The sequence below is a fragment of the Protopterus annectens genome, chromosome 3.part1 (assembly GCF_019279795.1).
Source record: "Protopterus annectens isolate FY-2018-M chromosome 3.part1, PAN1.0, whole genome shotgun sequence".
NCBI classification, from domain to species: Eukaryota; Metazoa; Chordata; order Ceratodontiformes; family Protopteridae; genus Protopterus; species Protopterus annectens.
Genome location: NC_056732.1, coordinates 1,158,653,354 through 1,158,666,090, shown reverse-complemented (window position 1 = coordinate 1,158,666,090; position 12,737 = coordinate 1,158,653,354).

Below are 12,737 nucleotides of genomic sequence, written 5' to 3'. Positions count from 1 at the left end.
GAACAGTCGACCATGTAAAGTAAACCTATATATATATATATATATATATATATATATATATATATATATATATATATATATATATATGGGTCTACTTCATTTGCCCTAACTTCCAATTGACTGACACCCATTTGCCCGACCCCATTTGACTGAAATTTCATTTGACCGTAACTTCATTTGACTGACAAGTATTATTGTCAAGTAAATGGAATATGTCACCTTCCCCACTGTAGTGTGCCCTGGAGTTAGACTATATAGTTGGGGGTGTGGGGGGCATGGGGTGAATCCCCCCCATTTACTTTTGTTGTACTAAGCAATATGAAAGCAAAACCAAACAATATAATATGAAATTAAGTGGGGGGCTTCACCTCCCATACCCCCCTAACTATATATTCTAACTCCAGGGTCACACTACAGTGGGGAAGGGGACATATTCCATTTACTTGACAATAATACTTGTCAGTCGAATGAAGTGTCGGGCAAATGAAGTGTCGGTCAAATGAAATGTTAGTCATTTGGTCTTGGGCAAATGTGTGTCAGTGAATTGGAAGTTAAGGCAAATGAAGTAGACCCATAGATATATATATATATATATATATATATATATATATATAGTATATATTTACATATATATGTATATATGTATATATATATATATATATATATATATATATATATATATATATATATATATATATAAACTAAGCATATTATAAGCAACTACATCAAAAATAAAAACATATTCAAAGATAATTTAAATAAATGCACCTTTTCTCTCTCTTTATCAAATCTCAGACCTTCACTATATCTGCTTTGTTTCTTCCATGATTTTCAGTATCTGGATGACTTAATAAAATGTTTGAACTGGGCATGTGATCTTACATTTAAGACAGGTCTTACAGTAGTGTACCTTATTAAGCTTATAGGTCCATACTTTCATAGATTCATAGGTGCTAACTAGGCTACCAGCCCAAGAGACATTTAAGCCTAGCCAAACCTATCCCAAATTTACCAAAATATTGCTACCATGTGCCAGTACCCTCAAGGAATTTTACATTTCTGGTTTAGGCTTGTACACATCAACCTATGTGAAGTCACAACTTCAGGAGTTTCTTTCCACAGCTTTTGACTATCATTGCTCTCACAGTAACTATTTTCAGACAAAATACTTGCTATGATGCCTAAAGTTCATTTTTCCTAGAACTTTGATTTGTTTCAACAAATGTTAGCGATCTTTTCTTTACGGCTTTTCATTTTCCCCAAAAGCTGCACAGAACCTTGGTTCAGCTGTTATGTGAGATAATTAATCTTCAGGCTGGACATTTTCCCTCAAATTTTGTTTTACTTCTTTATATACAACTTATAAATCTGGCAGTCATCTGTAGTTTCTTTCATGGTTGATTTCTTTTCAGCCTTTCCTTCATAATCTGCTTCTTTCCAGTCATTTGTAATGTAGCTGAAGTAGATCATTTTCTTTCAGTCTTCTGTTCTTTAGCAGCTGACTTAATAAAAGTTTGAATCTTAGCAAATATTAGCATGATGGTAGAGTTACATGGCATAATCACACATTAAAATGTTTGAGATGACAATCCGCATGGCTTTTTTTACAGCTTTTGTCATCCATCTGGATAATTTCTACATGTCCTGGTTCATCATAAAGAGGTTATTTGGAAGTGAAGTGTTTGAATTCTCCCTCATGCACAAGTTTAAATTCCTGACCTTTATATTGCAGATATTGCCAAACATGATGACAGCATGAGTTGAGAAAACAGACTTTAATACGTTAATTATGCAGATACTTATAATGTTTATCAGTTTATTTTACGAAACTTGGAATAATCATTTATTTTTTTTGCCTGCCAGCTTAATTATTGGGTTTATATCACATCATCAAACTTGTATAAGTTTGAACGATGTAATATCGAACCCAAAAGTCCAACACATAAAAATAACGAAGCCACGGCACATCGATGTTTTTTCCCAGGGGAAAAAATCAGTGGGCCGTTTTCAGGGCATTACTATTTCCTCCACTGTAGTTCATATATTTAAGTGGAGGGTATGTGGGGGGGGTGAAGCCCCCCACTTTAGTTTTAGTTTAAGGTTTAGTCCGTTATTGTGTGGTTTCGGACTTTTGAGTTAAATATTACATCGTTCGAACTTATACAAGTTCGACAATGCGATATAGAGCCTAATTATTTAAGGGACCTTGGAAAACTAATCCACACATATAACACTAAGACCCTCTCCAAAACAGAACAAATCAGTGACCCAGTGACTCTATGGACAATTTGGAAATGGATATTGAAGAGTCTCTTTGTTGGGAATGCTGTTACAGTAAACACTGACAGGATTACTCTGTACTGCTTGCTCTTTGAGATCCTCAGATTAATATGCATTTCATGCAAATGTAATGAAACATGCAATGCACAGTGTGTAATATATTACTATGCCTTAATGGGATTCATAGACATGAATTGTGGCAGTCTATATGGTTTAAAACAGACACCCCATGCTTTTGAATTGTTCATTGTGTATTATGTGCTTATATGCTTGGGATGGTAGAAAAACTGTATAACATGATATCACTACAAAGCAAAGAAGTAAAACATAACTTAATCTGATATACTGTACTTTACTAACTAACTTTATTTAGTTCTTTATTAAAGTACAATTACCTACCTAAGCTGAATTCTGAATTGTGCTGTGCTATCATGCATAAGAGTGCTCCTTAAAGATGTGTAATTCCTTAGCATGATAACAAAGCTAGAACCATTATCACAAAGAAGTAATGAGCTGACCTGGTGCCTTGAGTTTACATTGGCAGGAGCTTGTCAGCATCACTGTGTGGGAGTCAGAAAAGTATGGATATGATAGCACATGTCAAGTCTGTGTTCCTGCTTTTAAATAAACAGGCCATACACTCTCTGTTACCTATACTTGCCTGTACTGTATCTGTGACTGACTGATTGTCTCTCTTTTTTGCAGAAACTCACCCTCGGAATAGCTCCGATACATTCGCCCTCACTATGCTCGGGCTCACTTTGCTCCACTACCCTACCCCCATTCCCACCCACCACCAATATCCTGTAATTTATACTTAACTAGCCCCTCTCCTTGCCAGAACACCCCTCCATTATCCAATCAACACCTGTCTTAACTACACTACTCCTTCTGTTTTGTCCCACCTATTACACATTACTTCTTGATCCCAATTCCCTGCTGCCCCCTTCTTAGAACAGATTATCTCCTACCATTACTACGTTCTTATCTTTCCCTTTCCTCCTTTAACCACCCCTCACATCCTTATCAAATCACTCTAACCTACTCAGCCTCAGGTCCACCATTCACCTATAGGGAAAAGTAGTAAGTTCCTACTATTCCTATACTTTGACTCCATACTTAAAAAACCTACAACATGACCCAGCTAGTCATACTAGGTTTACCAAAAATATGCTTGCCACTCTTATTCCTACCTCTACTTCTCATCTCATTTCACATAACCACTTATGAAAATAAGTGCTACCTAGGTTTCCACTACCCAAAGACTCAGACTTCCACCCCACTAGCCTCTATCATTCTCCCCCACTTTAAAATCCTCCTCCCATCCTATTACTCACCCCCTAACTACCATCAACCAAATACAAGGAATAACTCCACCCTTAAAGCCAAACACTATTAAAACTTATGAACAAACTACTGAAACTCATAATCCACTTAAAGCACAACCTCCTAAATGATGGAGATTTCCACCCAAGTCCTGGTCCATCCTTAACAGACACCCCTAGCTCCCAACCCCAAAGCACTGCTAACCAATCCTGTCAAACCGTCCCCATAACTCATTCCTGGCCTGCCATCTTAACATACATAGCTTAAATAACAAAGTCCATAACCTGCATACCCTCTTAGCTATTTATACACTTGACATATTCTGCCTTAATGAAACCTGGCTAAAACCCACTATTAAAGATAATGAGGTAATTCCTCCTGGTTATAATATACTCAGATTAGATTGGAATACAAGGAAGGGCGGTGGGGTAGCTGCCTTATCCAAGTCTTCCTTCACTGTAACAAAGGAAACCAAGCAACCCCCCACCCCCCGATTGAAAATGCAGAAACCTTATCACCAATGTACAAATCAATGAAAACAAATATATATATATATATATATATATATATATATATATATATATATATATATATATATATATATATATATATATATATATATATATATATATATATATATATATATATATGTAGTCTGTGTTTACATTTCACCTGGCAAACACACTATAACCCTAGAGGATATCCTGCATTGGCTATCCACCAACTATCCCCAAGAAGCCATTGTACTAGGAGATATCAACACTGATTGGAGCACCTGTCCCTCTGACTCTCCAACTACTCATATTAACCTACACGGATTTACTCCAACCATATCCTCCCCCACCAGGATCAGTAAACCCATTAACAAGGAAAGCACTCTCGACTGGATACTTATCAATAATTACCCCCATCTGTACAAGTCAGGGACCCTACCAGATAACTTAAGTGACCACTTTCTCATTTATATTATTAAGCCTAGAAAGGTCTATCCCAACAATCCCACCTACAAAACTATTAGAAGTAAGAAAAAATTTAACCTTGTAGACTTTCAAAATGAACTCAAAATCTGCCAGTGGACAATCCTAAAACAGCTACCATTGGATGAAGCAGCACACTATTTTAATACTAAATTCCTTACTATCCTTGATTTCCATACACCTACCAGAACTATTAAAGTTAAGACAAATATTGCTCCATGGTTATCACAAGACACCAAGGCTAAATTCTTACTTAGAAACAAAGCATGGTCCACCTGGCGTACTACTAAATCCCCACAGGACCAACTCAGATTCCAACAAATAAGAAACACCACCGAAAAATCAATCATTCTAGATAAGAAAATTACTATGGCCATCTTCAACAGAAACATTCAATAAACCTGAAGCGTTTTGGGCTGGAATTAACAAACTTCTTCACTCAGGCCACATCCTCATCCCATCCACCTCAGTTACCAATCTTAAATCTCCAGAGGATATTGCAAATAAATTCAGTATCTTTTTTACAGAAACCATACAGTCTCTAGCCAACCAACTCAATCTCATCCATTCCAATGTAACCTCTGATGCAACCAATACTCAACACCTCTTCAACTTTCAACCCTTACTAACTCCTGTTATCTGAGCCCTACTCAAAAAATTAAAACCCACCACCCTAGCTGTCAACCTTCTCCCAGCTGAATATTTGCAAAAAGCTGCAGATGTCATAGCACTCCCTATCTCTATCTTGATCAACAGAACTATTTCTGAAGGAACCATCCCCTCTATCAGGAAAATATCTTATGTAATACCAATCCACAAAGGAGGGAGCTCCAAAGAACTGTCATATTACATACCCATAGCTATTCTTTCACCCCTAGCCAAAATTATGGAGAGGTGTATCCACAAACAACTTATGTACCACCTTACTCAAAACAAACTGTTGTCTAATTCTCAGCATGGCTTCAGGCCACACCACAGTACCACCTCTGCTCTCCTATCTTTCTCTGATGTCATTAACCATAACTGTAACAATAACAAACATTCCTCTGCACTCTTTCCTGATCTCTCAAAGGCCTTTGATATGGACAACCATTGACTTATCTTCCATACACTGCAGGCCATCTCCTTAGATGCTCACTCTCTACTATGGTTCCAATCCTACCTATCCAGAAGACAACAGGCAGTCATCTGGTAGGTTAAACTATCCAGCCACCTTCCCATCACTGTAGGAGTCCCTCAGGGCCCTATAATAGGTCCCCTTCTTTTTTCCATCTTTATAAATGATCTTCGCTCTGCCATTACAAATGCCACCTGCATTCAATATGCAGACGATTCAACTTTGATCTACTCAGCCAACTCTTCAACTGACTTACTGTCACTGACCCAGAACACTTTTAACAGAGTTGAGAACTGGCTAGCTAATCACCTATTGATCCTTAATCCCAATAAAGCAAAACTACTTATTTTCTCCCCAACCCATAGGTCCTCCCCCATATTCTTCACCATAAACTCCAAAAAATGTACCATTATCTCTCCCGATGACCAAACCAAGCTCCTAGGGGTCGTAATAGATAATAGCCTCAAATCTGACATTCCTATAAATCAAACAATTAAGACTATTAACAAAAAACTTGGATCTCTTTAGAAGATCAAAACTTTCCTTACACCACATGCACAAACTGTTACTACCCATTCCTATCTACTCTCTACCCTTCTCTATGCATCTCCTCTCTTCACTAATGTAAACACATCTGACCTCAACAAACTATCCTCCTGCTATAATCACATTGCCTCATTTGCAACTGGCACAGCATTTAGGACACACACACACCATTGCCATAATCTGAAGAAGATTGGCTGGCTCAAGTTGCCTTCTCTACTTCAGCTCAACCAGCTCATAGTAGCTCATAAAATTCTATACCAACCGGAAAACATACCTGCACTCAAAAATGTTATCTGCTCTCATACTTCCCATAGGCAATTACACTCATCTAAGCAACTACTGGTACTGACCTTCAAACCCAACAACTCTGCAGGTGATGCCCTGTTTTCCAACTCTGTCGGCAAAATATGGAACCATCTTCCACCATACATCACCCAAGAAGCCTCACTTCCCCTTTTCAAAAATAACCTCAAGAAACATCTGAAATCACATTGGATTTGTCCCTGCTCTACCCCGGACTAAAGACAACTTGTAACTCTATTAAACCTACCTATCCAAGTATGATGTATTATATTTTAACAGCTATGTATTAATAACTCTGAAAAGTGTGTATCTTATGGAATAATATGGTCTATGCCTCTGAGGTTGTAACATGTTCTATGCCATTAGTTTTGTATTGTTTTGTTTTGCTTTATTTGGAGCTTTTCTCTCTGGGCCTCCACTGAAAATGGACATGTATCCAATCGGACTATCCCAGTCAACAAATTTAAAATAAATAAATAATTTAACATAGGGTGGCCTTTACCAGAATCTAAAAAAAACTATGCCATAATTAACATGCAGGCCCCCAGTAAGTCATCTCTTATGTGATTCCTAAGTGTTTTGCAATATCTCAGGTTCATTCAGCTATAAGAATGTTACACAGAAGAAAGCCACTGGACCATGATGCTACATGATTTTAATCACAGGAACAAGATGGAAGGTTCAGGATAAAAAAATGCTGTCAGTGTTCCTACTCTAAAGCTTTAAGATGTTTCCCTGCTTTTGATGCTTTAATTGGAGGATAAACAATAAATATTCTTTGCAGTATTTTTGCATACAGGTTGACCAGTAAAATGTGTCTAGTGGATGAAAACACCAATGTATTTTGCACAGATTAAGGAAAAGCCTTTTTTGTGGGAGAAATTTATATGATTATATTTATTACCAGCCAGTAACACAACAGCCATATCATAAGTCACTGTAGACCATATTCAAATAATAACTTTCCAGAATCATAGGGAGAAAATCTCCAGAAAGCAATTACAAGTAGATGAGCATTTACAAAATGATACATTCAAGACTAAAATACATACACACAAACATACACACACTCATGCAACACATGTAAAAAGTAAACATTTTACGAAACTTATTATAAGCATTTTATAGATTCAACGTGCTTGAATTATTACATTTCAGTTACAGACTACAAGAGTCCTGCTTTCCTAATAATCTTCCTTTCTCTATAATTTTGGAAGTTAAATGGTGATATTTCTGAAGGTAAAATGTTGAGAGCTATGTCCTCTGGGTTTCTAAAATGTAGCTTATAGGAAGGCAGCATGTGCCAATCAGACTTGACATTCCAGAACTGTAACTGTTGCAAATGTGATCCTATTAATATTATTTAGACAATGGGGAAGCTGTACATCACCACCAAGAATGGAGAACAAATGTTCTCCAGCAGGGTATTAATGTATAAGTAATGCATACTGAAAAATGAGTTTGCTGCTTCAAGGCAGCATATCAAGCTGCCGTGGAGCTCGGAATGAATAAACGGAATGTCCGCCATTATTTTATGCTCGCTAAACAGAGCTTTTGCTGTTTACCAAGTGTAATTGTAAACAAAAAAAGAAGACACCTAAAAGAAGGTGTGTGTGTTCATGTCTGTGTGTGAGTGTATGTGTGCATGTTAGTGAAAGTAAGAGCAAGCAAGCTGTTATTTCACACTCTCTAAGTAGCACTTTTGCTGTTTAGCGAGTGTAAAACAAAAAAATGAAAAAAAAATTAAAATAAAGCATGTGTGTGAGAGTGTACGCATGCATGAGAGTAAGACAGAGAGAGAGAGAGAGAGAAAATGATCAAGCAAAATAGAAAAGTATGTGTATGTATTTTATTTTATTTTATTTTATTTTACATTTGTTAACCGAGAAAGTCCGACTGGGCACAGGTCCCTTTTCAGTGAAGGCCCAAGAAGAAAAGCTCCACATACAGTACAGTACAAGTGAGGATTTCATTTACATCTATTACTACAATCCAACATGCAATATTCAGATATTAACATCTTGTTATCAGGACTATATACAAGGACATAACAGACTCATTTCCGCATGTAATAGACAATTTAACATTTCTGGTAGTTGGTTTATATGCAGTACATTGTAAGACTGAGAAATAGTACAGTATTTGTGAAAAAGAAGTAGAAAAAGTTTTTAAAACATTATTGGTAGTAAGGTTATTATGTGGTACTTTGTGATATTAGAATTAGTACAGTATTTGAGAAAAAAGTATGAAAGGTTTGAACAGGAGTTCAATCTGACAAGTCCATATGTTTGGGGTCAAACAGGTATACCTGAATAACTAGAGGAAGTTATTTGTAAACTTTAGCAGATGAAGTCATGCATACTTGTAACAGTGCAGTGGTTTGGCTTAACCTGGGGTGACACAGGCGCAGAGCCAGTTGTTTGAATAGTGGCTTTTGAGGATTCTTTTAAATTGGAAGGCAGAGGTTGTAGTAGTAAAGGGATTTGGGAGTTGATTCCAAACTCTGGCTATGGTGCAGGCAAACAGAGACTTACCTGCATCATTTCTGTGCTTGATGATGTTTATAAGGTTTTGGTTACTGGATCTTAAGGTTCTGGTGGTTGTGCATGTGTGTTTATGTTTCTGTTTGCATTCTGTATGACTGTTAATACTTGCTGCAAAGGTGTATGTTTGAAACATAGGACTAAGCCATCCATCCTTTGTTTGGCATGTGCATTAGATGATGAATTGGACCTATGTCGGCATATTTCCTGTGTAGTAACATAGTCTACTGTGTATGTGACAAATTGATTTTATTTTCTATTATCATTTGTATTTATTTCAATATTTGGAGCCACTGTTTGTAAAATTAAAACGTCTGTCATTATTTAGTGACTTCCATCATGAATTATTATTACAAAACACAAATGTTATGAGAAACACCACAAGAATATTAGCCAAAACCCTAAACAAACACCAGAACTATTTATACCTGTATACTTTGGCTTTTCTCCTAGTTTATTTATTTATTTATTATCTTTGCCATGGTTGCACTATGCATCACAGCTTTTGGCTATCCTTACCTGATTTGCACAATGGAAAGCAGGGATGTTCAGGAAGGGTGTAGGCAAGAACTATAGCTATCCATTTCTTCAACAGTATCAACTAAGCACATGTACAGATTCTTAGTTGAATTTGGACTGTCACCTCTAGAGGGAGGGGTGACAACAACATAACTGTGTTGTGAATACAGTTGGACCAAATTAAGTATGTTAAGTGAACATGTGTGCAAAATGGAGAGCTATGTATGGGACATTTTCTTTTTTGGGACAGGTGACCTTTTTTTGTTAAGGAGGAGAGAGTGGAATGTTGGGGGAGGGACATCGACAAGTCTGGTGCAGGCAAGTTGGAAAGGTGAAGAAGCATTTGCAAACAGACAAGACATACAAGACAAGAGACAGGGTTGGTGAAGGGCACAAGAAGGCAGTAAATTCCTTAGTTGGTGTGGAGGGATCAAGGTCCCATGGACATCAGGCATAACAGTATAACTCAACTCCTTACCCATTGGGCTGTCATCACTGTTCCATCACTTTTCCACTGGCTGCAGTGGCTGACATCTGCATCTACGGCCGGTCTGTCATACCAGGATGGAAAGCAGGCTTTCCATCCAGTGTAGGTGTGTGCCCATGGTATGGTGCAGAATCCTACACATCACAGCCGAAAACACCACTTGGGTTATGAATGCACTCCATCTACCTCTGCTCCTAGAGGGGAACACAAACCTGGGCTCTGGGCCACAACTACCTGAGGGTCCAGGTAGGCCAGTGGCAGTGGAGGCGGGTACCGCCAGGCTGCAGCCCAGAAGTTCTGGACCTTGGTGTTTCAGGCTGCATACTGAATGTAGGTGGATCGCAGGGGACTGGTCTACCTTGTTGTGCTGTAGTATAAAACCAAAGATGAAATAAAACATAAATCAAAATAAATGAAAATAATAAAAAAATAAAGAAGCAATAATAAATCATTATAAAAAGTTTTAAATATCATTACAAACAGAATAATAAATAATCTAAATGAAAAAAATTTAACAACAAAGCAATATAAAACTATACATAATACACAAAATGTAAGATATAATATAATATAATACCAGATAATACACTAATAAAAATATGATTATATAATAATAATAATAATAATAATAATAATAATAATAATAATAATAATAATAATAATAATAATAATAAATAAAAATAATACAAAATAAGAAATCCATAAAAAAGAAGAGAAAGGTGGTGAGAGGAAAAAAAGGAGAATATTAGTAACTTCACAAATAATATACAAAGCTTTCTATAATTAATTTATTCTATTCTGTTACATTTTACTTTTATCAATACCACCTGCTAAGAACTTTATTACTTGGAATACTACCCTGTTCCTAACACATACACACACTATAGTACAGATCATATCACATCCAACAATCATTCATGGGTGCATATATTGCACATGGTTATGTTCCATGTACAGTGATTACATTTGACAGCAGGCCATTAAAGCCACAGGTATAGAGGTCTGCACTTCAAATGTTGTAATGATGATTATGTAACAGTATTGTATTTTTTATTGATGACAAGCTAAACAGTATTGTAATAAGCTGAGTTTTAAATGTGGGGAGTGTGGTATTAGAACCCACAAGCAGTGACTACTATAATACTGTACTTTTCCTTTGGAATAAAAGATAATGCAAGTACTTTTTCCTTTTGCATATTATAGATTCATGGTCACTGTTTTCTGACAATGTGCAACTGTTGCTTTGTGTTGCAAACCATACCTCTCCACCTTTTAGAGCAGGATATATCTTGACCAATATCTTCACATTTCATAAAATAATTGGTGTACAATGACCCATAACTAGGAACATATTTCAAATTTTGCTCTTGCACACAAGGATAGTTGCACAGGATTTGTGTTAACATACATTTTGATACTCATTATTTATTGACTTTAATATAAATTACTTGCCAGACAACCATAAATCTTACTATGAACAGACCAAACCAGTGATTCTTAAATCTGGGTATTCAGCAGAAATAAGTACAGTTGAAAGCTATACTACAGAATAATGCATGCACACTTCCTTTTACTGTTCAGATATGCATTCCCAAGTTCATACAACTGTATGATATATAACAATTAAGCCATCTATAACTGTTAAGGCTGCAATAACAGTACTTTACATAATTATTCTTACATGCCACATGCTTCTCGCATCCTGGCCAATTGCCTCCCATGGGATTTCAGATTTGAGGCCCTTTCTTGTGCAGCTGTGGAAAGAGGGAAAAAGAAAAAGCATTATAAATACCATTTTTTTACCATAATCAGCTTGAATATTTACAATGACAAATTAAATCCATGCATACACATCTCTGGGGTGTTTCCTGTCTGATACTCCCTGATCCACTGATCACGGGTATATCTTTTCCTCTGTTGGAGGCCATCATGATGATGATGACATTGTTCCCAGTGCGTGGGATACTGGTCGCACTGGAAGGAGCACTTGCCAAACTAGACCAGGCTTTGGATTTATATTGTGAGATGGTATAGTTTCCCTGTATGAGGAAGGGCCCATGATCCTTAATCAGGAGCCCAGTCAAGAACTTGTACTCCTGGATACCCCAGAGCTGTGCTCTGAATTGCAACCTCTCCAACACCTGACATATCTGCACAAGTTCAAGCTCAATGTCTAATGTGCAATTCCCGCCAGTTCACCTTTAAATAGCATATTTTCCCACCAATTGTTCTTACTGAGAGTGCGCACTGTCTGCATTTTAATATATTCGAAAAAGCTGAATGCCACTTACCATCATGCAAACATGGTGCATTAGTTTGTGCGATAATAAGCGGAGTGCATATTTTTCTCATGTATCAGCAAATAATTTTCAACTAATGCAATTCCATTATTATTTCATTACGGTACCACTTTGATTGTAAAAGCTGCAATGTCACAACAGTATAAATAAAGTTTGCATACCCTGGCCTAGAACCCAGGACCATCTGCACTCCAGTCTAACACTCAACATGTCACCACAAGACTAGTTACATGAGGTTATGTATTTTAGTATTCATTGTTAAGATGAGGGTATGAGTGTAGCTCAGTCTCATTTACCTGGATTGCATGATGCCCAATGTTGCAAAGTAATAGCAGCTAA